This window comes from Ursus arctos, unplaced genomic scaffold, assembly GCF_023065955.2.
Source record: "Ursus arctos isolate Adak ecotype North America unplaced genomic scaffold, UrsArc2.0 scaffold_6, whole genome shotgun sequence".
Classification (NCBI taxonomy): domain Eukaryota; kingdom Metazoa; phylum Chordata; class Mammalia; order Carnivora; family Ursidae; genus Ursus; species Ursus arctos.
Genome location: NW_026623078.1, coordinates 69,294,968 through 69,319,888, shown reverse-complemented (window position 1 = coordinate 69,319,888; position 24,921 = coordinate 69,294,968). Strand labels below are relative to the sequence as shown.

Genomic DNA, 24,921 nt, shown 5'->3' with positions numbered 1-24,921 from the left:
TCAGCAGTGAGTCTGTTTCTCCCTTTCCCTCTGCCTCTCCCCCTGTTTGTGCTCTCTCTCAAATAAATAAATAAAATCTTAAAAAAAATTAGGTTAGGCATCTGCCTTCGGTTCAGGTCGTGATCTTGGGGTCCTGGGATTGAGCCCAGCATCTGGTCCTCTGCTCCATGGGGGGTCTGCTTCTCCCTCTCCCTCTGTGCTCTCTCTCACTCTCTCAAGTAAATAAATAAAATCTTTAAAAAAAATTAAAAAAGAAAAAAAACCAAAAAAGTTTAGGAAAAAGACTCTCCTATTTCTTTTTTTTTTTATGATTTTTTGTTATATTATGTTAGTCACCATATGGTACATCCCCGGTTTCTGATATAAAGTTCGATGATTCATTAGTTGCATATAAAAGACTCCCCTATTTCTAAAAAAATATCTGTACATTAAAATACCTCAGTTGTACATTGGTATCATATTTTTAATTTTTTCCCTGAAAAACATTTTGAACTCTTCCTGATTTCTCAACTGTCTTTAAAATAAACACCTTTATTCCCCTTACAAAGTGGTATTTTAAAATTATATACAAATTCTCATAAAATATCTTTTACTTTGAGAAAATTATGAGCCATATTAAAATTATTGCAGTAATTGTAAATGAATTCATCACACCTTGAAGATGCCATAGGTTTTGTTTGGTTTGGTTTGGTTTGGTTTGGTTGTTTGAGGTTTTATTTATGTATTTATTTTTTATAATAAATTTTTTTTTATTATATTATGTTAGTCACCATACAGTACATCGCCATAGGTTTTGAAGGCAGGGGACCCGCATGACTCTGTGCCCCTTCCATCACTGTGGGTTCCTGATGCTATGGACACAAGGCAAGGGCCTGTCCTTACTGCCACTCTATTTAGAAGAAACCAAGGAAAGTGAAAGAATTAGAACTATCTTCTAACTTCTGACAGCCAGGAAACAGGGAGCACTGGAAGTAAATAAAAATCTTTGTTTCAGAAACTCCAGCTGAGCAAAACATTCTACTGATTTTGCTATTAGAAAGGCTAGAGATGCTAGGACGCCTGGGAGATTCAGTGGGTTAAGTGTCTACCTTCGGCTGGGGTCGTGATCTCAGGGTCCTGGCATCAAGTCCTGCATCAGGCTCCTTGCTCTGCGGGGTGTCTGCTTCTCCCTCTGCCTTTGCCTGCCGGGCCCTCTCCCGCCCCCCCGCCACTTGTGCTCCCTGTTTCTGTCTTTCTCTCTCTCTGCCAAAAAAATAAATACAATTAAATAAACAAACAAATAAATAAAAAGCCAGAGATTCTAATTGCCAAAAGGAGTTTACAGTCTTGCACTAATCACGTAACTTGGAGTTCAGGTGGCCTGACATTCATCAGCAAGGAGAGGCCACGGCTTCTTTCTTTGAGCGTGCTATCCTGGAGCAGTGACTTAACACGCACTTGTCTCAGCCTCCATTGGCTTGCTTCTTCGTTTTCAGAGTAATTCCTATTTATCCTTCAAGAACCAGTTCAAAAGTTACCTCCTCTCTGTTTTTTCTATTTGTCCCCACACTCCCAACAGTATTAAACACATTATCCTCAGGGATGCTACTACACTCTAGCGTGTATCTTTATTTATTTTTTTTTTAAGATTTTATTTAATTTATTTTTTAGAGAGAGAGAGAGACAGAGACAGAAAAAGACAAAGAACGAGTGGGGGAAGAAGCAGAGGGAGAGGGACAAGCAGACTCTGCACTTAGCGTGGAGCCTGACGTGGGACTTGATCTCACCACCCTGAGATCATGACCTGAGCCAAAATCAAGAGTCAGGCACTCAACAGACTGAGCCACCCAGGCAGTCCTCAGGCATATATTATAATACATAGTATCAGATAACTAAAGGTTAGGGGTACCTGGGTGGCTCAGTCAGTTAAGTGTCTGCCTTTGGCTTGGGTTGTGATCCCAGGGTCGTGGGATTGAGCCCCACATTGGGCTCCTTGCTCAGCAAGGAGCCTGTTTCTCCCTCCACCTGCCACTCCCCCTGCTTGTGCTTGCTCTCTCTCGCCCCTCTCTGTGTCAAATAAATAAATAAAATCTTGGAAAAAAAAAAAAAGATCCTTTTGGACTCCCAAAGGAGTTTGTAACATCATGTAAATTAAAATGTGCAGTTTTGTTCTTCCTTTATTTCATATATATATACACATATGTATATATATATATATGTATATATATATATGTGTATATATATATATATATATATATATATATATTTTTTTTTTTTTTTTTTTTTTTAACGTAAGCTCTAGGCCTAACATGGGGTTTGAACTCATGACCCTGAGATCAAAAGCCAGGTGCTCTACTGCCTCAGCCAGCCGGCCACCCCTGACCTCTCTTTATTTCAAAAATTAGAAAGCAGAGCTCAGAGAGTGTTAGCAATATCCATGGTATTTAGAAAATGGAGCTTGGTGTTTCAAAGAATGGGCCCTAGAGGTGGAATGCCTGGGTTTGAATATCGCTTCCCCTGCTTGCTTGCTCCGTGACTTTAGGCAGGTTGTTTAAACGTTCTGTGCTTCTTCTATTATCTATAAAGTGGGAGATGATGATGCTATCTATGTGATAAGGTTGATATAAAGATTTATTAGTTAGCATATGTAAAGTGCTAAGAGCAGCACCTGATTCATCAGAAGTATTAAAGGTCAGTTCCCACCCTTACCCAACATCTCACACCTGTTACAAAACAGACGGTCCAGGAACCAAGTCTCCTGGCCACACAGACAGTGCATTTAACACTGTACCACATGCCCTCCAATAGAGTGCTTTAATTAACTATCACACACACACACACACACACACACACACACACACACACTGAGTCCCCTATGTATTCCGTGCTGTGCTAAGCGCCTTACTATCTTTTCTCTTTATGTCTCACAGTGATCCTATAAGATGTTTTTAGTCTGCAGTACCTTACCTGCAATTGCAAAATTGAAGAAACTCTGAACACTGAAAGTGCTTCATTATTCATTGGATGCCTTAACTTGAACTCCTTTGGAAGCAAAAATCTGACTTGAATTGACATAAAGCTGTGCATAGGCCGTATTCCATTTAGTGTGAACATGACTATGATTCACTAGAGAAATTTAATATTTTCTATAATGGAGTGCGGTCTCCAATCCCCTGAGGATGTTAATATACATTATTAGGTTGTTAGATAATATCTGGTGTTTGTGTATTATACCATATTAACATATGGTGGTTTATTATTCAAAACTTCTAAATTCTATCTTTTTAGGATGATGGAAATGTTTTATAACTGGATTGTGAGGATAGCTGTACAAGTCTGTCAACTGACTTAAGAAAATCATTGACTTTGGTGTGCCTGGCTGGCTCAGTCAGTGGAGCATGCAACCCTTGATCTCAGGGTTTTAAGTTCGAGCCCCATGTTGGGTGTAAAGATTCCTTAAAAATAAAATAAAATCCGGAAAAAAAATCATTGCATTGCACATAAAACAGGTCAAGGTATATGATATATAAACCATACCTTAATATAGCCATGTTCAAAGGCCATTACAAAAAACCACCACATATCATTCTTAGGAATAAGAAAGTGAATTAAGGAATACCTGTAACAACTACCATGGTTGGGATTTAGACTGATGCTGGACCTAGCTGATAAAAGCACTTGAGTGCTATTTACACAGGATTTGAATCTGTAATGACATGAGAGTGAGTGGTGTAGCAATTTTCACAAAAGAGAAAGGAAACCACACACACACACACACACACACACACACACATACACACAATGGACTGAAGTATAATAAAAATAATAAATGAAAAATTAATGAAATTGAAGAATAAGTCCAAATACAATCTCTTTTATAATTTTTCCCTGAGTCACTCCATTCCATCAGAATTCATTTTCTCCCTCTGAGCTTCCATAGCCTTTTATGACTCTGTAAGGAAACTTCATCATGCATTCTAGTCATCTGCATTTGTTATACAGAATCGTAAGCCCCTAGACAGCGATGATAGTTTTATCCATTTGTGTATTACTCATGGCACATAAAAAATGCTTAACTAGCAGTCTAATGAATATCTGAATTATATTGAATCTCTTCCTCAGCAAATCCTCAATAAAAGTTTATATGTAAGGGGCGCCTGGGTGGCTCAGGTGGTTAAACCTCTGCCTTCGGCTCAGGTCATGATCTCGGGGTCCTGGGTTCAAGCCTGCTTCTCCCTCTCCCTCTGCTGCTCCCCCTGCTTGTGCTCTCTCTGTCAAATAAACAATAAAATCTTTAAAACAAAGTTTATACATAAAAACTATATATTTTACTTCTTAATTCCAAAACACAACTGATCCCCAGTTCTGGTTAAGAGATTATAGGCCGTTATCACCACATCAGTTTTACAAAAACAAAAGGTGGGAAATGTTAAGTTACTTGCTCAAGATGACACAGCTATTAAATGGTGGAGCTGGTATTCCAGTCCATGCCTGGTAAACTTAGAACCCAAACCTTTACCTGCTTCTCTTCAAGAAATTTGTAACTATGGGCACAAAACTAACAAATAAGTAATATTGATTTTTTAAAAAAAATCCCCTGTAACGTATCAGTCAATGTTATAGAGATTTAAAATTTTTCTAAGAGTTGAAGATTTTCTTAATTTTTTTAGTTAGAACAGTAATCAACCTACTTTCTTCTCTTCAGAACCTATGGACTCTATCAGAATACTCAAAACTATTGAGTCTTTCTTCTTTTGTCTACTCTCTTCAAACTGTGTTACCTGAGCTAACCTCAATAGCCACAATTAGATAAGATAGTACAGGAAAAAAAAAAAAAAAAGAAACATTTATCACCAATTGGGTTTTCTTTTCTTTCTTTTCTTTCTTTCTTTCTTTCTTTCTTTCTTTCTCTTTCTTCTTTCTTTCTTCTTTCTTTCTTTCTTTCTTTCTTTCTTTCTTTCTTTCTTTCTTTCTCTTTTTTTTTATCAAACTCTTTAACAAATTATCTCTCCAAGCCCATCTTCTCCTCAGACAATTGGGTCCCTTACCATGATGTGAGGCCACAGGATGAACTGTCAGATTTGAAAAGCAATAAATACAGTGCAGTCCAGTTTCCTGGGAAAGATCAAATGTTTTGAGTTTGACTTCCTCTCTATCCCTAAAAAACATTTCAGAAGGAAAAGACTGATGGATTCCTCATTGGTCTTTTTCCTTTGTATGTTTTGTTAAATTTTTTTTTTTTTTTTTAGCCAAGCTGTGAAAAGTTGTTGTTCATTAATGAAACTCAGAAAGTAGTCAAGGCCCTTTGAAGTTTAAGAAAGCATCTGTTCCACTGTCCAAAGAGAGTAGAGAAATTAACATCTCCATCACATGGGTTCCAATGTAATTCAAGTTATTACCACCCAGAAGTTGCAGGTGCAAGGATATAGCTAGCTTTGTTTTATGAAGCATATTCGAGTGTGTGCATGTGTTTGTGCATGCGTGTGCGTGCGTGCACCCCTGTGCAACATAAGGACCAGGTCTCATAAAATGAATATTTTTTAAGGTAAGTTACAAATACAGTCATATTAAGTTAAAATTGCTCTTTGGGTGGATTTTTCTCAGTTACCTGTCAAAACCATTAACAGTTCAGTCAATAATGATCTAGGTCTTGTAGGAAAAATCTAAATTTTCTAAGGGACAACTTAACTTTTTCAGTTCAGCTAATTGAAAGGGACACATTTAAAAGTGGGAAATCAAACTTGAGCAGCATATAAAGAATTCTTATCTCACTTGTCCCTCCCAAACAAGACTTAAAAAGTTAGAATATTAAAAAATTAAATAAATATTATATTTTAGTTTAACTTTGAATGTAAATGCATTTTAATTTGTCAGTCCTTTGATGTATAATTATGGCATTTTGGAGAAGAAGCGTAAGTCAACTCATCTATGCCATCATCTTTTATGAGCCATATCAGTAATGCAACTTCTGTAATTTCAGTTTTGGTTTTCATAGGGCAGAGTGAGAACTCTAGAAACACTTGGAACATGATCTCAATGCAGAAAACTTTAGTATTTTTAATAGTTTCTCATCCATACCTAATTTGATAGTCATTATTTCAAACAATGTTAGTTTTTATAGATCCATTTATTCCCCCGACACACACAATGATCTGTTAACTTATCTATCATTTATTAAAGTAATCAGAATAATAACTGCCAAAAATAGGGTAAGCTTCTACTTCTAAGAAGATAGAGTAGATAAACTTTTCTTTATTTCTCCTACAAGTACAACTAAAAACCTCGGAAATTATATATAAGACAAACAAAAGAAGACCTTGAAAAGTCTGTTTCTGGAAAACAGAAAGAATATAGACAGAAAAAATAAAATGAACAGAGCCTTAGCAACCTGTGGGACTATCACAAAAGAATTAATATTTGTGAAGAGGAAATGTCTGTGACAATTATAAAAGGTGGAAGTTAAAGGGACGCAAAGGGGAGGTAAGTTTTTACATTTCACTCAAGCTGATAAAATTTCAACACCAGTATTCTGTGATAAATGACATATAATGTAGTATCTACAGCAACCAGGGGCGCCTGGGGGGCTCAGTTGGTTAAGTGTCTGCCTTTGGCTCAGGTCATGATCCCGGGGTTCTGGGACTGAGCCCCACATTGGGCTCCTTGCTCAGCAGGGAGTCTCCTTTTCCCTCTCCATCTGCCTGCCATTCCCCCTGCTTGTGCTCTCTCTCTCTCTTCTGTGTCAAATAAATAAATAAAATCTTAAAAAAAGATAAACTGAAAGAATCATAAATGAATCAAAATGGAATTTTTAAAAAATGTTTAAGCAATCCATAGGAAGGAAAGGAAAAAAGACAGAAGTGAAAAACAGAACAAGAAGATAAGAAAATTTCAAATGGTGGACTTTAAGCTCAACATATCAGTAATAACATTAAATGTAAATGGTTTAAATATACCAGTTATAAGATACAAAGAAGCAGAGTAGGTAAAAAAAACATGGTGTAAGTATACTCACTCTATAAGACCCTTAGCTCCAGGGGCGCCTGGGTGGCGCAGTCGTTAAGTGTCTGCCTTCAGCTCAGGGCGTGATCCCAACATTCTGGGATCGAGCCCCGCATCAGGCTCCTCTGCGGGAAACCTGCTTCTTCCTCTCCCACTCCCCCTGCTTGTGTTCCCTCTCTCACTGGCTGTCTCTCTCTCTGTCAAATAAATAAATAAAATCTTTAAAAAAAAAAAAAGACACTTCCAATATAATAATACAGGTAAGGTTAAAAGCAAATGAACGGAAAAAGATAAATCTTATAAACAGTAAAAGAAAGCAGAGGCACGTGGCTGGCTCAGTTGGTGGAGCATTAACTCTGGATCTTGGCATTGGGTATGAGCCCACGCTGGGTAGAGATTACTTAGAAAAAAAAACATAGAAAGAAAGCAGAAATAGCTGTATAAATATCAACTGCAATAGTTTTCAAAGCAATAAAAATTGCCATGTAGTGAGAGGTATATTACATAATGATAGGATCATAGGGGAAGAGAGGAAAAAACAAAACAAGACGAAATCAGAGAGGGAGACAAACCATAAGAGACTCTTAAGCATAGGAAACAAACTGAGGGTTGCTGGAGGAGAGAGGGTTGGAGGGATGGGGTAACTAGGTGATGGACATTAAGGGGGGTATGTGATGTAATGAGCACTGGGTATTAAATAAGACTGATGAATCACTGACCTCTACCTCTGAAACCAATAATACATTATATGTTAATTAATTTAAATAAAAATAAATAAATTTTTTAAAAAGAGGTATATTACAGAATGATAAAAAGATCAATCTACAAAATAAATTAATCCTAAATGTGTATGCATCAAACAACAGAGCTTCAAAATCTGTGAAGGAAAAAAATAATAGAATTGAAAGGAGAAACAGACAAATTCACAGTTAGAAACTTCCAATATCGCTCTCTCAACAATTGGGAGAACCAGACAGAAAATCAGAAAAACAATACAACTCAACAATACCATCAACCAAATCCATTCACATTCCATTCACCAAGAGCGGAATATATTTAAGTGTCCACAGAAAATGTTGCTGGATGGATCGTATCATGGGCCATAAAACAAGTTTCAAAACATTTAAAAGAAATGAAATCATACAGAGTGTGTTTTCTGCCACAGTGGAATCAAACTAGAAATTGATAACAGAAAGGAAAGAAAATCACCAAACATGTGGAAACGAAACCACATACTTTTAAATAATCCATGGGTCAAAGAGGAACTTTCAAGGTAAATAAGAAAATATACCGAATGGAATGAAAATAAAAATACAGCACATCAAAGCATGTGGGGAGTAGTTAAAACAGTGTTGAGAGGGAAATTTATAGTTCTACATGCCTGCTTTAGAAAAGAAGAAATATCTAAATAAGTATGAGCGAATTTTTTTTAAATTCCTACATATTAACTTAGATTCATTTATGTGTTCTTAAAATCCCACCAGTTGCTAATTTATTTTGCTACTGTTACTGATTTACAAACTTATATGACTAAGATACAAAAAAGGATATTGTTAATTGCCACAGTAAATAACAAATAAAAAATATAGGAAACATAGAAGTACCTACAATTTTACTACTAAATAGAATAAACTGATATTAAACTGTTATTGTGACTTTCATTCAGTGTGTATTATCCATCATTTCCAAATTTGTATTATTTTCTTTCTTTCTTTCTCTCTCTCTTTTTTTTTTTTTTTTTGTCTTGGCTTTTTGGTGTTGTTGAAAACGTGTCTGGGGAAAAAAGTAGTAGAGTTCTATGTGTGTTTGTGTGCGCGTGTGATAGCCAAAATGGAAATCTGGCTTTTCATCCAAGTAAACTTAATACATGTATGTCTATTATATTGCCATTATAATTGGACTTTAAAAAATATAATTGGACTTATTTTTACCTCTGGTTTCATATGTTCTGTTTATCATACAATCATATTTGTGAAAATAAAAGACCCATTTTTATAACATTAATTTTTTAAAAGTTTTTACTAAATCCAGTTGATTTTTTTTTTTAAGTAAACTCTATGCCCAACATGAGGCTTGAACTCATCACTCCACAATCAGGAGCCCCAAACTCTACCAACTGAGCCAGCCAGCTGCCCCAGAAAAATGACATTTTAGATCTGCGCACTTTGCACGCTTCACATTGGTGGCTATATATGGAATTAATTTATGATCAGAAGACCGGTTTATAAATACTGAGAACCTGAACAATGGACTGATAGGTGAGTTACAGACGGGAGATGAGACTGGAGAAATGTATAGAAGAGAAATGCATAGGATTAAAAAACTTGAGTGTTCACTGAAAGAGGGAAGTGGCCGACAAAAAGATGACTTTGTAAACTCTAGCTGGGAGGACGTGCCCCCGGGTATCACTATACGACACTGCAGCGCAGTTTGGTGCTTGCGCCAAATGTGCCCCTCCTCTCCCTGGAGGCCCTGTCCCCTGGGAGGGCCCCTTCCTACGGGAGAATTATACTTTCCACCCATTTGCTGTCAGTTTTGACCATGTGACTTGTTTAGACCAATGAACTATGAGCAGAAGCTTCCGGAATCCCACCTCCTCCGTCACCTTCTCTATTTCCTTTGAATGTGCCGGGCAAGAGGCGTTCTTTCAGCCTGGACACTAAAATAAGAAGCCAAGAAGCAGAGCCTCAGTTAATCACAAAATACAGTGAGAAATAAATGTTTGCTTTCACAAGTCACCGTGATTTGGGTCGTGTTTTGTATGCAAATGAGTTTCCTTATTATCCTGTCGGAGCCCGTTATTTCCATCAGCTGTAGGTACTGACGCCACTTTTCTCCTAGACTCAGGACTTGCATGAATGGTATGATGCATATTAAGTGAATAAGGATCTAGAGTATTTGAAATTGGGACAGTCTAGTAAATTCTCCCTCTGTGGTCAATTTCCTTAAAGAATGTGGATACGTGTGTGGGTGGGGAGAAGGAGTTTATATATATCCGTATATATTTCTTTATATATTTATATGTTATATTTATATTGTTATATAAATTTGTATTATATATTATATATATTTATTTCAACTTGGTATTTTTATAGCAATAGAAAACATTTTTATGTTAGTCTCTACAAAGGATAGGAATATTTGTGAAAGTTAGAAGAAGCACGATTTATGCCAATTTGTTTAAGCAATTATTTTTAAACCACAATCATTTTCCCCCCACTGATCCTAATGTCACCATTTTCCCCAAAATAAAAATTCTTAGCCTTTTAGATTAGAGCCCATATTTCAAAATATAAATAGGAGTATTTGGAGAGAGATAAAAGAACAAAGAACCTTTGAAGACTGATCTAATCTTACTTGGGTCAGTTATTGTGGATGTTTGGGGATGATTAAAATTTCATCCATCAAAATAAAAATAAGCCAATGACAATTATTGTTAAAGAATAATATTTTATAGAAGATATCAGCATCAGACTCCCTCTTTTCTTTGCTCCTTCCCTCCTTTTATATAAATATGTATATTTTTAGGATCTAACACACAACCAGGCAGTATGCTAGATGCTAGGGATTAATCAACGAATAGGGCAGAATCTTGTCCCTGCCTAAAATGAATTATACACTTTTACTTAAAAACTACTGCTTACTTCGGCCGCACACATTGCTTCCGCATCTAAACAAGCGACAAGATTTTCAACAAACGTGCAATTTTCACCAACTGAAAAAGGGAGTCGCCCTCAGGTGTAGCTGGTTTGTTAGAAGCCATTGAAGAAACAGAAGATTGTTCTTCTCCAATTTGTCTTTTCCCACCGGCAAAAGGAGAGACCGCTTACACCAAGACTGATTCTAAGAAGCCAACGCCTGTGGCAGAGTTCTTCGTTAAGATGAAATGGTGGGAAACCATTATTTAGTTAAAAGGCAGAGCGGTGTATTTGAGAAAACACTAGACGGGAGGGAAAACAGTGTCAGGCTCCTTCCCAAGTCAGGTGACTTTGGGCAAATCATTTCTTCTATCGGAATTCAAGTTCTTCATCTGCAAAATAGAGGCAATGAGATCAGCTTTATCGCTTCATAGCATTGGTAGGAATATCAAATAAACACAGGTAATGGGGGCCCCTGGGTGGCTCAGTCAGTTGAGCGTCTGACTTTTGGTTTCAGCTCGGGTCATGATCTTAGGTTCCTGAGACATCGCCCCCCATAGGCTCCCTGCTCAACGGGGAGTCTGCCTCTCGCGCACTCCCTCTGCCCCTCCACGTGCGTGCTCTCTCGCCCTCTCTCTCTCTCTCAAATAAATAAATAAAAGTTGAAAAAAAAAACAAACCCAAACACACAGGTAATGAAGTGTGTCACTGCAAAGTTCACTGCACCTCACTCTTTTGATTTTAAGCCTTATTATTTCCTTTTTTTTTTTCTTTCATGCAATTTTTATCTATGTAAACAGGCAGCATAAATCCAGGTGGGCTCCTCCCAGGACATCCACTTACAGTACTGCATTAGGTCAGTTATATAAATAGATTTTAAGTAATCGATGACTAATTTATTAATGAATTTATTCATGTAGCCAATATTGACTTAATATCTATTATTTTTAAGGCTTCACATTGGGTGCTCCAAGAGATACAGAAGTGAATGGTACAATTGCTCTGACAGGATAGAAACTCTAGTTTTAAGAATTTATCCCAAGGGGATAATTGTACATGACTGGACCTGTTTAAAATGAAGAACATGTCTTACAATATTTTTATAATAGATAACAGAGAATAAGATAAACAGTGAAGCAAGAGAGATTGGTTAAATCAATTCTAAAGTAATGTAGCATAGAATAGTCATGTAAAAAGACCGTAGATCTCTGTATCAATAGCAAAGAAAAGGCACAAAAGATCAATGTTCCTCTTTGTGTAACTTCTGTCCACACGGAAAAATTGGCAACATTTCTGAGTTTGTATTCTCTTTATGCCCTCTGCTGTGGTGTGATTCATTTACAACAAATAGACATAATTTCTACAAAAACAAAAAAGCTCTTTTCAAAGAACTGGAAAAAGAATGGTACGGGACTAGTCTTCAAGACTTTACAACCAAAACTAGTTTAAACACACAACTAGAGACTTCATAAGGGGTAAGTCTGACGGAAAGAATAGTCTCATCAGGGATAAGGGGGGTTGACTAAGAATGTCGAGTCAGGGAGAGACAGAAGAAGTATTTTAGGCAGAAAGGACAAACAGAATAAGTTACCGAGACGGAAACATGCGCTAACTTGTTTACCCTGAGCACGCTGGTGTTAAAGAACAAAAAGTCAACGAGTGAATTTAAAGATCTGATTGGTTTTATTAAGTGATTCATGAATCGGGCAGCATCCCATCTAGCAAGCAGAGGGGGGTTCTGAGAAGGGGTACAAAATAGGTTATTATAGGAAAGAGGTTGGGGTAAGAAGGTATTAGGGAAAGAAAGGATTGTTCCAGGCAAGATCACATTCCCTTAGGGAAAATTAGGTGGGTAACCTCATTATTGGGGGGATGGAGAGGGCCCATATGATAGATTACCTCATTGGTGCTGATTAGAAAATTCCTGACTCGTCAAGATTTACATTTCTGGGGGAAGTCGAAACTGCAATGAGGTTAGTTAGGTATTAAGCCCGGGTCTGGTGACTTGGCCTAAGTGACACCAGTTTGGATCTGTGGTTTTCTTTTTAACAGTATAACTGGAAAAGTTTGCTATCAGGTTGGAAAGTGTAAAGCCAGATCAGACTAAGAATTTGGGCATTTGTTGAGTTGACAATGAAAAGTGATATTTCAGAAGAATGATATACTCAGATTGCACAGTGGAAAATTTTAGTCTTGTATGGATGCCCTGGGATGGGTCCTGGCTGTACCACCTTAGACCCAAGCATGAAAGACCTTATTTCTGAGCCTACTTCCAGGGCTAGCAGAAGCTTCTACCCTCAGTTTGGAGGGCAGGGGTCCGAAGAACAGTGCAGTGGTGCCTGATGTCGGGAACTGTGGACGCACTTGGATGTGTAAGCTGGTATTCAATGCATGTGTTCAATGGCCATTGTCACCAGCTAGACCCCAAGACCTGACATTTACGGCCCACCTGCTTATATTCACTAATGTTTGTCCCACATTTTTCCTTAAGCTCTTCTTGCCAGCTTACCTCTTAACTCAAGCAAATAAAACCCGAAACCACCCCTCAGGTGATGGTGACTACCCTGACAAGACCTCCAGCCCCCCCAGACCTTCTGAGCGCCTGTGCAGATGGACCGTGGAGTGACCTCCGGAATGACCCACCATTACCTTTACTTCATTCTAATACTAAAATCTCCACCCAAGGAGAGGCCTTGGTATACAGGGGGGTCTTATTAGGTGGGTTACTTCATTTTTGGGGGGATGGAAAGGGCCCATGAGATAGATGCCTCATCGGTAACCTATCAAGGTATGTATAGGAACGTTTTCTTAAGATGCAATGCACGACCTTATGCCTGCCTCTACCTACAATGACAAGGCTTCCCTATCTACATATTCATCCTAACCCTAAACCAAAGGAACCCATTCATCCTCTCTTGGGGACCCATGGCTTTGGAAGCCATTCTGCGATCTCCTTATTTACTGCAAATAGAAGTTTTCTTTGTACAACTCAACCGGGTACAGTTCCTGACTTACCAAGGAGCGAATTCACATCAGTTAGGTGCACATCGCATTACAGAATGCAGCAGGGATTGGGAAAAAGAAGTCAGTTTGATTTATAAATATTAGGCACGTAGACATATGGCATGGAAGCCTTCCTTAGTACCCTTGTGCTGAGTCCTGCCAATGTTAGTGGCAAGACTGTAGACTAGCCCATAGTAGATAATCAATAAACTTTTGGGGAATGAATACTTGGAAACAGTGAACACAACAACTCAAACTGAGGAGTGATGATAGAGAGTAGACCAAACTGGCCAGAATTTCCAAGAGATAATCTCTTCTGCTATACTTCCAACTCAGTATAGTCAAACAGCATAAATTTGGTTATTTGGAAGACAGTTGGGAAGCCATGTTTGAGTTATTATATTTAGAAATATGTTTTTTAATTTTATTTAGAAATTTAAATTTAATAAAGACGTAAACAAATAGCAAATGTGTCCCTTTTCTTTGCTCTAAAAACAGAAGCATAAATATTTATCTCAGTTAACCATTTATTTGTGGACACTCCTACTGAAGAAACTTGCCAGAAGCCCAGGCGTAAAAACCCTTGATTGAATCAGGCCTGAATCACTGACTCATTGTGTGTGACCTGGGACACGTCACTTGACCTCTCAGCACCTCAGAACATTAAGGTGGAAACATAGGTGTAAAGCAAGGCTGTGCTGAAAACCAGAGGCTCCATCTAAATTGGCTTTTTTTGGTAAATATATCATGGGAGAAAAAAAGAACATTCAAATCTTTCAAAGCAGTATTTTCAATTTTAATTCTTAAACGTGGGGCTTCTTATAATGCAGGTGGACTTCCTGAATCCTTAACCTCGCAAATTCCTTACCAACTGCATACTTCCTGCTGATACTCAATTAGTCCCTTAACAGGATTTTCTTCAGGAATTAAAAACCAAATCTGCAGCTTTTAAATCTTCAAGATTTGACCAGTTTTTAAAACATTTTGAATTCTGAGCAAATCTAGAAATATACAGGAGCAGGAAGCCTACCACAAGAGGGGAGACCGCACATCTCCGTAGCAATGAAGGAACGAGTTCTTGGCTCCTTGTCTTTCAACGCAACACTGTTTTCAATGACACCAATAATCATCGTTAAAATTGCCTGCACACGTTTTCACCTTTTTTACTTCCCACATGAACTTCTAAGGTCAAGTTTTACTACTCTGCCCATTTTACGTAGAGAGAAACTGAGGCGTAGAGAGATTAAGCAGTTTGCCCGAGACTATACAGTTTTGCCCCAAACAGGTGGTGCGTGATTAGAGCTCTCACTTTCATACTTGATATTGCCTCGCTCGTGGTAGAAATCACTGGATTCAGATGCAAGCAGACAACGTATGATGATATATAAACCTCATCAAAACAAAGATGCTGCCATTAAAAGAGAAATTCTTTGGAATTCACAGTTCAGTCCTGTTCTGCAAAAGAGGCATTTTTACTCTTTTGTTATCCAAGTAGAGTGACGGACAAAAATGGAATCTGAAGGAGCTATGTGTGAAAAGCCCAGGAAACCATCTCTCCAGCTACAACATCCCCAAAGCAGGAGTTCCCAAGCGTCAGAGCCCATTAGCAATTACCCGCACCATTTTTCAGAATAAGCACATTCCCAGGACTCGCTGCTATAGATTCGTATGAAGTAGGTCTGGGGTATGGACATGGAATCTGTATTGTTAAATGCAGCCAGGTAACTGCCATGGAGGCCACCCTCCGTCCACACTTGCAGACAGCTTTTAAATTTCTTGTCACCTCAGACTCTTGGAGACACCCGGCCTTTCAAAACAAACAATAAGGCTCCTTTCCACATTGCTTAATTTGAAGCTTGACAAAGTTGGTGTGACAAACACCAGGTGCTATCTGCAAGAGGTGAGTCAGGACCCACATCAAAACGTGTCCTGGTTCTTGGTTTCAGCATAACACATAGATGGAACCATGGCCTACTAAGTTCTCAAAACCAGAGATGTGGGTTGAACGTCATAACTTTAACACACTAGAAAGAAAATGCCGTGGGTGAAAACATTTGCATAATTCAGAAAAATGTAATTCCTGGAGTAGCAGCACAGTTGCTTGGTTTTATCCCCAAATGATCCCGATACCTACGGCAGGCAGGAAGTGACTAATGTCATGCGTGGAGTCACACCTCTTTAATGGTATTTTTAGGCCCGATAGCGGCAGGAGGAGCCCTCAGGTCCCATTGGAATGGTAATTCGGCTAATTGGGTCTTGGAGCTAACACCTCTCTTGGATAAAGGTAGGACGTCTCTCTTTACTGAATGGGTTCAGGGTTTTTCCTCCCAAAGATTGTAGCCACCTGTATTTGAAGGCGGGCTTCTTACCCTGAAACTTTGTAATCACTTTGGATGTTGTTGTTTTCCTAAAAATACAAAATCAGGTCTCAATGCCCGAGGAAGGCTAGATGTAAAGGATTCTTGGTAAACTTTGTATTTCCAGGTTCGTATTCCCTTTGAAGGGCTTTCTCCCAAAGGCCTAAGATTCCTTTCATTTGAGGTTTCCCTTCTCCCAAATTTATGATTTGAAAAGAAAATTAGTGTGAATCATTAGAGAAAAGAAAAAGTTCGCTTAGTTTTTTTTCCCCTTTGTCTTCTTTTTCAGCCTTTAGGTATACGGTGTGGTTTACAATGAATTAGGAAGATATAGTATTTTAATACCTCCTTGAAACAAGGGATTTTCAGCAATCTATGACCCCCCTGAAATAGTATGACAAATTTTGAGTGAATATTCACTTTTCTGGAAACAGAATCACTTGTTTTTTCATTACAAAAAAAGGGTCCCTCTACCTAAAAAACTTTAACAACTAATAAGAAATAAATTAGTTTATAATAAATAAGAATAAGGAATAAGAAATAAATTAGTTTCTAGAAATTAAGCATATCCTTTTTAAGATTTTTTTTAAAAAGCTGGAAAGTTTGTTAATCTTTTCAGGAATAAGTTGAAATCTCCAAGGCGGATAATTTAAATATTGTGACTACTTACTCTAATTCCGCAATTAGGGCTATTAGCAACTGCTTGTGGACACTGTCAGTATAACATCTTCTCCTTAGTCATTATGATTAAGACTACTAAAATATCAAAGGCCAATTAGACTACAAGCTTCCCCTGGAGTAGCACTTTCTGCTTTTATTGATTTGTCATGTAAATTATAAACCCTTGCTGACAAAAATTGTTGGCATTTAAATCAAGGAGGTTAAATAGTTTTGTCCTTTTCTGTAATCTGAGTTAGAAAAATGCAAGTGAGAAATGTGTCCTTTAGGCAGTGTAAAAGACCTTGTTCCGCACCCCCCCATCTGAAATACATACGAGTCTGGATGTAATTTTAAAAATTTAAATAGTCCAATAATATGAAAGTAAAGCTCCCCCATATTCAGTGATTTAAGGTAAAGTTCCAAAATATTAAGCTTTCTTTTTAAATAAGAAAAATATATAAACATACATTAAATAAACCCGACGCTCCGTGTGGGTCTGGAAGTCATGACCCTGAGATCAAGAGTCTACTGACTGAGCCAGCCAGGCACCCCCCTTTTTTTTTTTTTTAAATAAATCACCCAGATGGTTGTATTTGGGGATTTTATTGTCAATCGAATCACAATCATTAATCTCAGGTACTTTTGAGTATCCACCTTTCAAATTGTAGACTAAGTCATATAATATTTATTTTATTTTATTTTTAAAGATTTTATTTATTTGTCAGAGAGAGAGAGCACAAGCAGGGGGAACAGCAGGCAGAGGGAGAAGCAAGCTCCCCGCTGAGCAGGGAGCCGGATGCGGGGCTCCATCACAGGACCCTGGGATCAGGACCTGAGCTGAAGGCAGACACTTCACTGACTGAGCCATTCAGGCATCCCAAGTCATACAGTATTCCAAAGCTAATTTCCTCACCCATGGAAAGAAATGCTAGAAGACAGTTATAAATAGTGTCTGATGAGAAAGGGATATTTGTCCCTTTTCTTTCATTTGAGAAATCCTTAAAGCATACCTCTAATAATATTCAGTATCTTATTTGAAATCATCAACAATTAATAAATGAGTATTCTGATATGGTGAGATGTTCAAAAACTATAATTATAATAAAAAAGTATCCTCTTCTACCTATATCAATGAATCAATAAGCATTTTGATCGCTTCCAATGTGTTCATTCTAATTCCTTGGATGTCTGAGAGATGCTTCCGTATCCCCCTCTAGCCACATGTTCAAATTTAGTCATAAACACAGTTAGCCATACCGTCTTCAAAATGTGATCTGAATTAATAATACTAGCCTTGGAATTAACACTAAAACTAAGAAGTCCAATTTCTATGTAATTACTGGAAACTCCAGCACATCATCCAAACTGGGATATAGAAAACTAAATAATTCCAGGTCAATCTCTTTCCATCTTTGCACAACTCAGACTCACAAAGTTCTATCTCTTGTAAAGCTGAAAAATACTGTGTTTTAATCTCCACTGGAGCACAGTCTTAGGGTTTAGAGAACGTTACATCTCACATGTACATGGAATAATGAAACATATTAACATTTGGAAAATCTGCATAACTCAGTGAAATGGTATTTTCCAAAAAACCAATTCATGATATAAATTCACGAATGGTTGTAAAGAGGCATTTAAAGTGTAAGATAAACCAACAGATTTTAATGTAACAGAGTACACACAGTTCATTCCTGTTGTTTTAGATACAACATTGCAACTTGCCTTTATAAAATCACCATGTGCTGGGGAACCTGGCTGGCTCGGTCCCTAGAGCACGGGCATGCGACTCTTGATCTCAGAATCATGATTTCGAGCCCCACGTTGAGGCAGAGTTTACTTAAAAAAAAATTACTGTTTGTCAAGTTTTGACATAGTATCAAAGACTATCTAAAAAGACTATTAAGATACTTCTCCATTTTCCAGTGATATATCTGTGTGAAGCCAGAATTTTTAATATACTTCAGTCAAAACAACTGGATGATAAAGCAAATATGAGAATCCAGCAGTCTTCTATTAAGCCAGCTAGTAGAGATTTGCGAAAATGGAAAACGATGTTACATTTCACACAAGTGTTATTACGTTGACAGGCCATTGTGTTTGTTACTGTTGTAAATGAACTAATAAATATCTTTTAACTTTTCAGTCAGCTTTTATTTCTAATATGGTAAATACTGATGGATATAGCCCATACAAACAAAGTTTTGTGAAGTCCTCGATAATTCGTAAGAGTGTACCGAGGCCCTTGACACCAACAAGTTTGAGAACCACTTAGACGTAGAACTGTGAAGGTACGAAATCCGCTTTCTGGAAACTGCCTCTGAGGCATAATGAGCACTTCTTTTGTGATGTGGGATGGAGGAGATCAGCAGTGATATGCCCCTAGCTCACAGTAGCTGAAGTAAAACTCTTACCTCCGAAGTTCTCTGCCACATTGTCTTATAGAGTTGAAAACGTTGGATAAGGTATGAGTTAGGATGTCAAAACCTGAAACATCTGTCAGCTTCTGATCCAAACAGCTCATGTTTAAAATAGAAGTTAAAATTTAAATTAATCATCAAATGTTGTTCAGTTGGTTGGTGTCATAGCTCGTTTATGAAACTGGATCTCATGTCCCCTCATCTGTTGCTTGTGAATCAGGACTGGGTGGCTGGTGGCCATAATGCAGGCCTGACTCAGAAAGGAATTTTGGTTAAATGTGAAGGTTTGGGTGTATCCACGGGCACAGAATAATTCAGTCCTCGAGAGTCAGTGAGGGGACAGCGGAAAGCTGAAGTAGGTCAAATAAATGAACATGGGATAAAACCTCAGTTAATGCTTATTAAGAAAAATATAAAGAATAGAAAGGCAGGAGAAGGGTACTAATGTTTTTTGAATACACACAATGGTTATATCAGAAACCACTGTGTTACATGAGGAACCACGGGCTTCCATCACCTCAGAGTAGACGTTAGGCCCTCTACTAATCTCTTACTATAATTTAACAAACTATATCATCATAACAACTGTGTAAAGCAGGTATTTTCTTCATTTATCAACTAGGAAATAAAGGTCTAGTGAGGTGAATACGCTTCCAGGATCACACAAACGGATTCCACACCACACAATGCCACATCAAAGATAGGGTTTGAATTTCGGGTCTCTCTTATCCTGGATCCTCCCTAAGAAAATCTAATGTGTGTGTGGGGGTGGGTGGTATGTGTGTGTACACAAAATATTCTACCCTCCAGAACTTTCATGTCTGGCTTTAAATTGTACTAGCTTCTTCCCTAGTCTCATGAGGTCTGGGGAGCTGATAGAAATGCATGGATGTGTAATGAGCTTTTATATTCATCCATAGCCAGGCAACATTTTACTTTTTCTTTATGGGCCATGAATTATAAGTACAAGGGGACACACAACAATGTGTTTTTGTTTAATAAAGAAACCCCGTTTTACCAAATGTTCTCATTGCTGGAACATCAGCACAGGGACATCTATGTGCTACTAAGCGAGAGTCTGCAATCCTGAATTACATATAATATTCATGGAAATTTAGAGCTACGTTTAAGTGTTCCTGTGGGGTCCCACAGCTAGACACTTGACACCCACGGTTTTCACCCTACCCCCAAATAGATTTAATCCATACTATATGTAAGAGTACATAAGTTAGATGATATATTTTAAATTACAACTTAGCATTTAAAAGCTACCATACAACTAAGATTCCAGAAACAGGAGTCTAAGTGGGATGAAATTGTGCCCTGAAATTTAAGCCAGTTCCTCAAGAGCTGAATCACCTAAGGCAGCGTTCAAACAAAGACTGAAGCCTGAAGGTTTGTAGGGGAAAATTAGTAAGTGGGTTTCCCCAGAGCAGTGTGAAGTCATCAAGCCAGGGTAATGCTTCCCAGAGGTGAGACGGCGGGCGGGGGTGGGGGGTGGGGAGGTGGCGGAAATTCGTGGTACTTTGCAGGTCGGCCCCTGGGGACTGGCTTGGCTGGCTACCTGGTATTGCCATAAAATTCTTGACCTCTAAGCACATCCCCTAACACCACACCCTGCTCGAGCTGTTGAAAGCCATCGTTTCTCTTTTTACTCGACTCTTCTGTTTTGACTTGTTCATTATTGCCCAAAATACCTGATAAGGAGCAAGAGCCCAATTTTCAAGGCCTAGCCGAGTTCCAAGGAAGTCCACACTTCAGAGAAAGCTTGGAAGGGAAGGAAAAAAAGAAAGGAAAGAAATCTTTGACCCTATAATAATTACAGCGGAAACGTCAATGGCCAAATCAGTGAATTTGTAAACTCACTCTCATTTTTTCCTAAACAGTGCCACCTACTGTCCATTTTAAGTCATCGGGAGACGTGTTGGCGAGGACCAAAGAGAAATAAAGGGGCAAAGAGTAACCGGGAAAAGTAACTCTTCCCGGCTTCAGGGCATCGGAAAAAAAAGATTGAGAAAAGAGCGTCTCTGAGCAAACAGAATCTGACTCGTTAGCTTCTTAGAAGGCTCGCAAGAAGCAAAAGCTATTTAAGCCGTTCTCTTGGAAATGGCTTTTTCTCATCGCGCTACCTCCGAGTTCTCTAGAGCACGATTTTTATCTTATGGTTTATTTATAATGCGTGCTGTTCGCGTATTTTTACGTTAGGGGGTCAAGTTAAGAAAAAAATATGATCATGTTCCCACTTTTTCCGTCACCCAAGACGGAAACGTCTGTGTAAGGGGGCCTCTGATACTTGACATCTGCTCAGAAACTTTTGAGCTCCTGGGAGGAAAAGGGTTAACATGCGGTAGACCTGTAGCTGATTTTATTTAGAGTCGCAGTCGGCTTTCGAATTTCCAGGTGTACACACACACACACATACACACACACACACACACACACACACACACCTCCCAGCTATCTCTCCCCGGGGCTGTTACTTAGCCTGAGGGCACCACTTGGCCTTAAAGCAAATTAGTGAAACAGTGTGTGGAGTTTTTCGCGAAGAGGGAATCCTTGTAACTCAGTCTGGAGTTCAGGGATGTCTGCAAAGCGCGGCCTCCCCGCTCCACTGCTGTAGGGAAGGAGGGAATCAGGTGGTGGCCAGCATATGTGCGTGCATTTCTCTGCACACGTTAGCAATCAAGTTAATTGAATTCATTGGAGTTTAGAACCGGCCTCTAGCTCAGAGAGGGCTTTGAATGGCCAATTTCTCTTTCTTCCTCTCCCCCTCCCCGCCTCCCGCCCGCCTGCCCGCCCGCCCGCGCTCCCAGTTCCCTCCCCTCCGGGTTCCCCAGTCCGCACCTCCCTTCTCCACTCCCCTCACCCCCCACTCCCTCCTCCGCCCTATTAAAACACCCACCAGCTCACTTGTTAAGACCCCCTTAAGTTGGAGGAGGCAGAAAGGCAACAACAGCGAGGAAGGAGAAGTCAAGACGTCTGGAAAGAATTACCCAGTCCTGGCTTCCAGCAGCCCATTGAACCAGGGACTTGAACCAGCCCCAGCCAAAGACTTTCTCCCGATTCTGCGCTTCCTGGGTTCTGCTGAGTCTTCACCGGGCTTTTCTTGATGCGAAAAAGAAAAGAGACTTTCCGATATCAGGGGAGGGGGAACTGGAGCAAAAAATAAAATAAAATAAAATAAAGTTAATTTATTTTTAAAGCACAAATTTTTCTTTTAAGAATTAGACCGAAGTGCAACGGAGATATTAAAAAGAATAGTAGTGAAATTTCCTTTTAAAGTGGGGGAGAACCAAACATTTAAGACTCCCCCATCCTTTTTAAATGTTGTTTTTAAATTTTTTATTTTTTTTGGCCGGTCGTCTCAAATTCATCTGATCTCTTATTACCTCAATTTTGGAAACTGCCCGCCACCGACCCTCCGGGACCACACAGACAGGCTGAGGACAACTTTATGACCAAGAGCTGAACAAGGTACGTTACACTGGCGCGATATGGTGAACTAGGAGGGCCCCCCGAATAGGCCAGGGAGAGGGAAGAAATTATCCACTAAGTGTTAAAAAATTGTAAAGCTGGTTTTCGACAGAAAAGTTTGAGGTCTGCCAATTTCCAACAGACTGAAAATCAGGGGGTATTTCAGATAACTGTCAGGCTTGGCAATATATCCCTGTCTTTTCCCCATCCCTGCGGCGCTCGCCAGAAATCCGCTGCCTTTCTGGGAACACAGGTAACCTCTCTGCCTGGGAAAGACTGCACGTCCTAGGATGTACTTTTCCACTCCTCATCTTCCGGAGCCGCAGAGGGGCTCCCAAGCTGGGAAACAAGAATTTCCACTGTGCAAGGAAAATGCATTCCGCACAGCCGCTCCCCCCCTACCCCCCGCGCTTGCCCCTTCCTTCCCATCCCTTCCCTTCTTTTCCCCCCTACACTCTACGTGGGGAGGAAAACCCTGGAACAGCCCGGCGCCTTTTACTTTTAAGTGGGGAACTCGCTTCTTACTTGGAAAGCAAAGGGTTAAAGCGACCCGGGCTCCCAGCTCCGGAGAGCCAGGACCCCCGAGAAGGAGGGTCCTTCGCCACCTCCTCGCTGCTACCGGCCTCGCTCGGCCACTCCCACTTTCCCGGGCTTCCCTTCCTTTCCACTCCCCGGACCCCAAGAAAGTGTCAGGCTGGGTCAGCCCGGGCTGAGCCCGGCTCCAGAAGCCTTACGCGGGCCAGGGGTCCCTGGCGCAGGCGGTGGCACTCGCGGACCCAAGGGGGAGGAGGGCGCGCGTCCCTCTGCTGGCCGCCGCCCGGGGGCAGGGCGTGCGTGGGGACCGCGCGCTGCAGCGCAGGCAGCTGCAACTACCCGGGAGCCAACTCCGACGTGGCACCGAGCACGCTGGCGCTTCTTTCCGCAGCTGCAGCGTGGGGCCTGGCGGGTGGGGGGCTTGGGGGTGCCGTCCCCAGCGCCCGGCCCGGAGGTGGGAGCCGGGGGCCCGCGGGAGCTGGGGCGAAGTGGGAGGCGAGCCAGAGGCAGGGTTGGGATGGATAATCAACACCTTGGGCGGAATTCGTCACGCTGGTTCCCGCCCAGCGTGAGCCAGGGCTCCGAAATGGGTCCCTGTGAACCGGAGGGCGGGTCTGAAAGGAGGGTCTGTGTGCGGGCAGGGTGGGATGGCGAGAGAGCCTTTTCCCTCCGGCCAGGGAAACTCAGCTGAGGGGAAACGGCGCTGAAAGGATAATTAAGGCTGAAAGAGGGGCTGGGAGCCGAGAGGCGGTGCCTGGGGAGGAGGGTTTACGAGACCCGGGTCCTATTACACCGGCTTAGGTGCCAGCGCCTCTCCCTCCTTCCCCCCCAACGCCCGCGCGCCTTAGTTGGACTCAGCGACCCTGGGCGCCTCCGGGGCAAGCGAGCGGCTACAGTCGTGCGCCCCGAAGGTGCGTGTAGGAGCCCTGGCGGCCCCTCCCTGGCCACTTCCCCACGCTTGGGGACCGTTGCAGCCGGGCGTCTCCCGAGCAGCTGCCCAGAAACGCTGTACTCCAACCCACGTGGCTGGCCTGGGATTGCCTTTGACGTCACACCCTGGGGGAGGTGTGACGCAATAGATTGGGAAGCCCTGATTGGCCACGAAGGGCTTCCCCCGAACTGGAGGCCTGAGTATATATAGACTTGCAGCTCAGCGTTAAGAGTAAAGTGAGGGGTATTGGTAGTTGGGCTTTGCTGAGGAAGTGAGGGTGACGGAAAAGGGGGAAAGACTTCACTGCCCATTGTAGATTTCAAGCTTTTCTCCTTGTAGATATTTCATTGCAGTGAAGGAGTAGGAAAATGCACCTTTGGAAGCGTTAAACAGGGTTATGATTTTTTAGAAAGGCAATTTTAAATTTATAAAAGGTCAGCGCGTATTCAAATGCTCAATGATGCAAGTTTAAAATGTGTATTTATATAGATTTGGCTAGGACAGATATTTATGCCCATCAAACTGTTTGTACATACGGTTTTAAATTTTACAGAATAGGATTGAAAAGAATACTTAAATTCTGAACATTTTCTTTTCATTCCAATGTGTGGAAATTGACTCATTCATTATATTTTCGCTGCGTTTTTCTGGATACTCAATAAGATTACTCAAACTACTGAGGTACTGCATTTTTATCTTTACATTAATTCATTCATTCATTCATACTACATTTTTAATGCCCCTCATGCTCACTGAACGTCTTTTCACTACTTGGCTATTTTACATTTCCAATAAAAGGTTAACTCTTTAAAGTGCTTATTTTAGTATTTATACTATGTCATGTGTGAGTTTGCAGTTTTGGAACAAGTATTCAGAATCCTAGGTCAACGTCTCTCAATGATAGCACTGGAATTAGAATATCAACA

The 24,921-nt window shown here is 40.2% G+C and overlaps 1 protein-coding gene and 1 long non-coding RNA gene across 2 annotated transcripts in view; one reads left to right on the top strand and one right to left on the bottom strand.

Moving 5' to 3' along the window:
* Window positions 1–10,142: 10,142 nt before the first annotated feature.
* Window positions 10,143–24,020, bottom strand: LOC113252766 (uncharacterized). Its single transcript, XR_003315011.4, has 4 exons — window positions 23,265–24,020; window positions 21,967–22,209; window positions 19,051–19,155; window positions 10,143–11,008 (listed from the first exon to the last, which is right to left on the bottom strand). It is a non-coding gene; the product is annotated as an uncharacterized LOC113252766 (long non-coding RNA).
* Window positions 22,149–24,921, top strand: part of HAS2 (hyaluronan synthase 2) — a 30,131-nt gene continuing 27,358 nt past the window's right edge. Inside the window, exon 1 of the mRNA XM_026495499.4 lies at window positions 22,149–22,530. The gene's annotated coding sequence lies outside the window, so the exon portion shown is untranslated. The remainder of the gene's footprint in view (window positions 22,531–24,921) is intronic.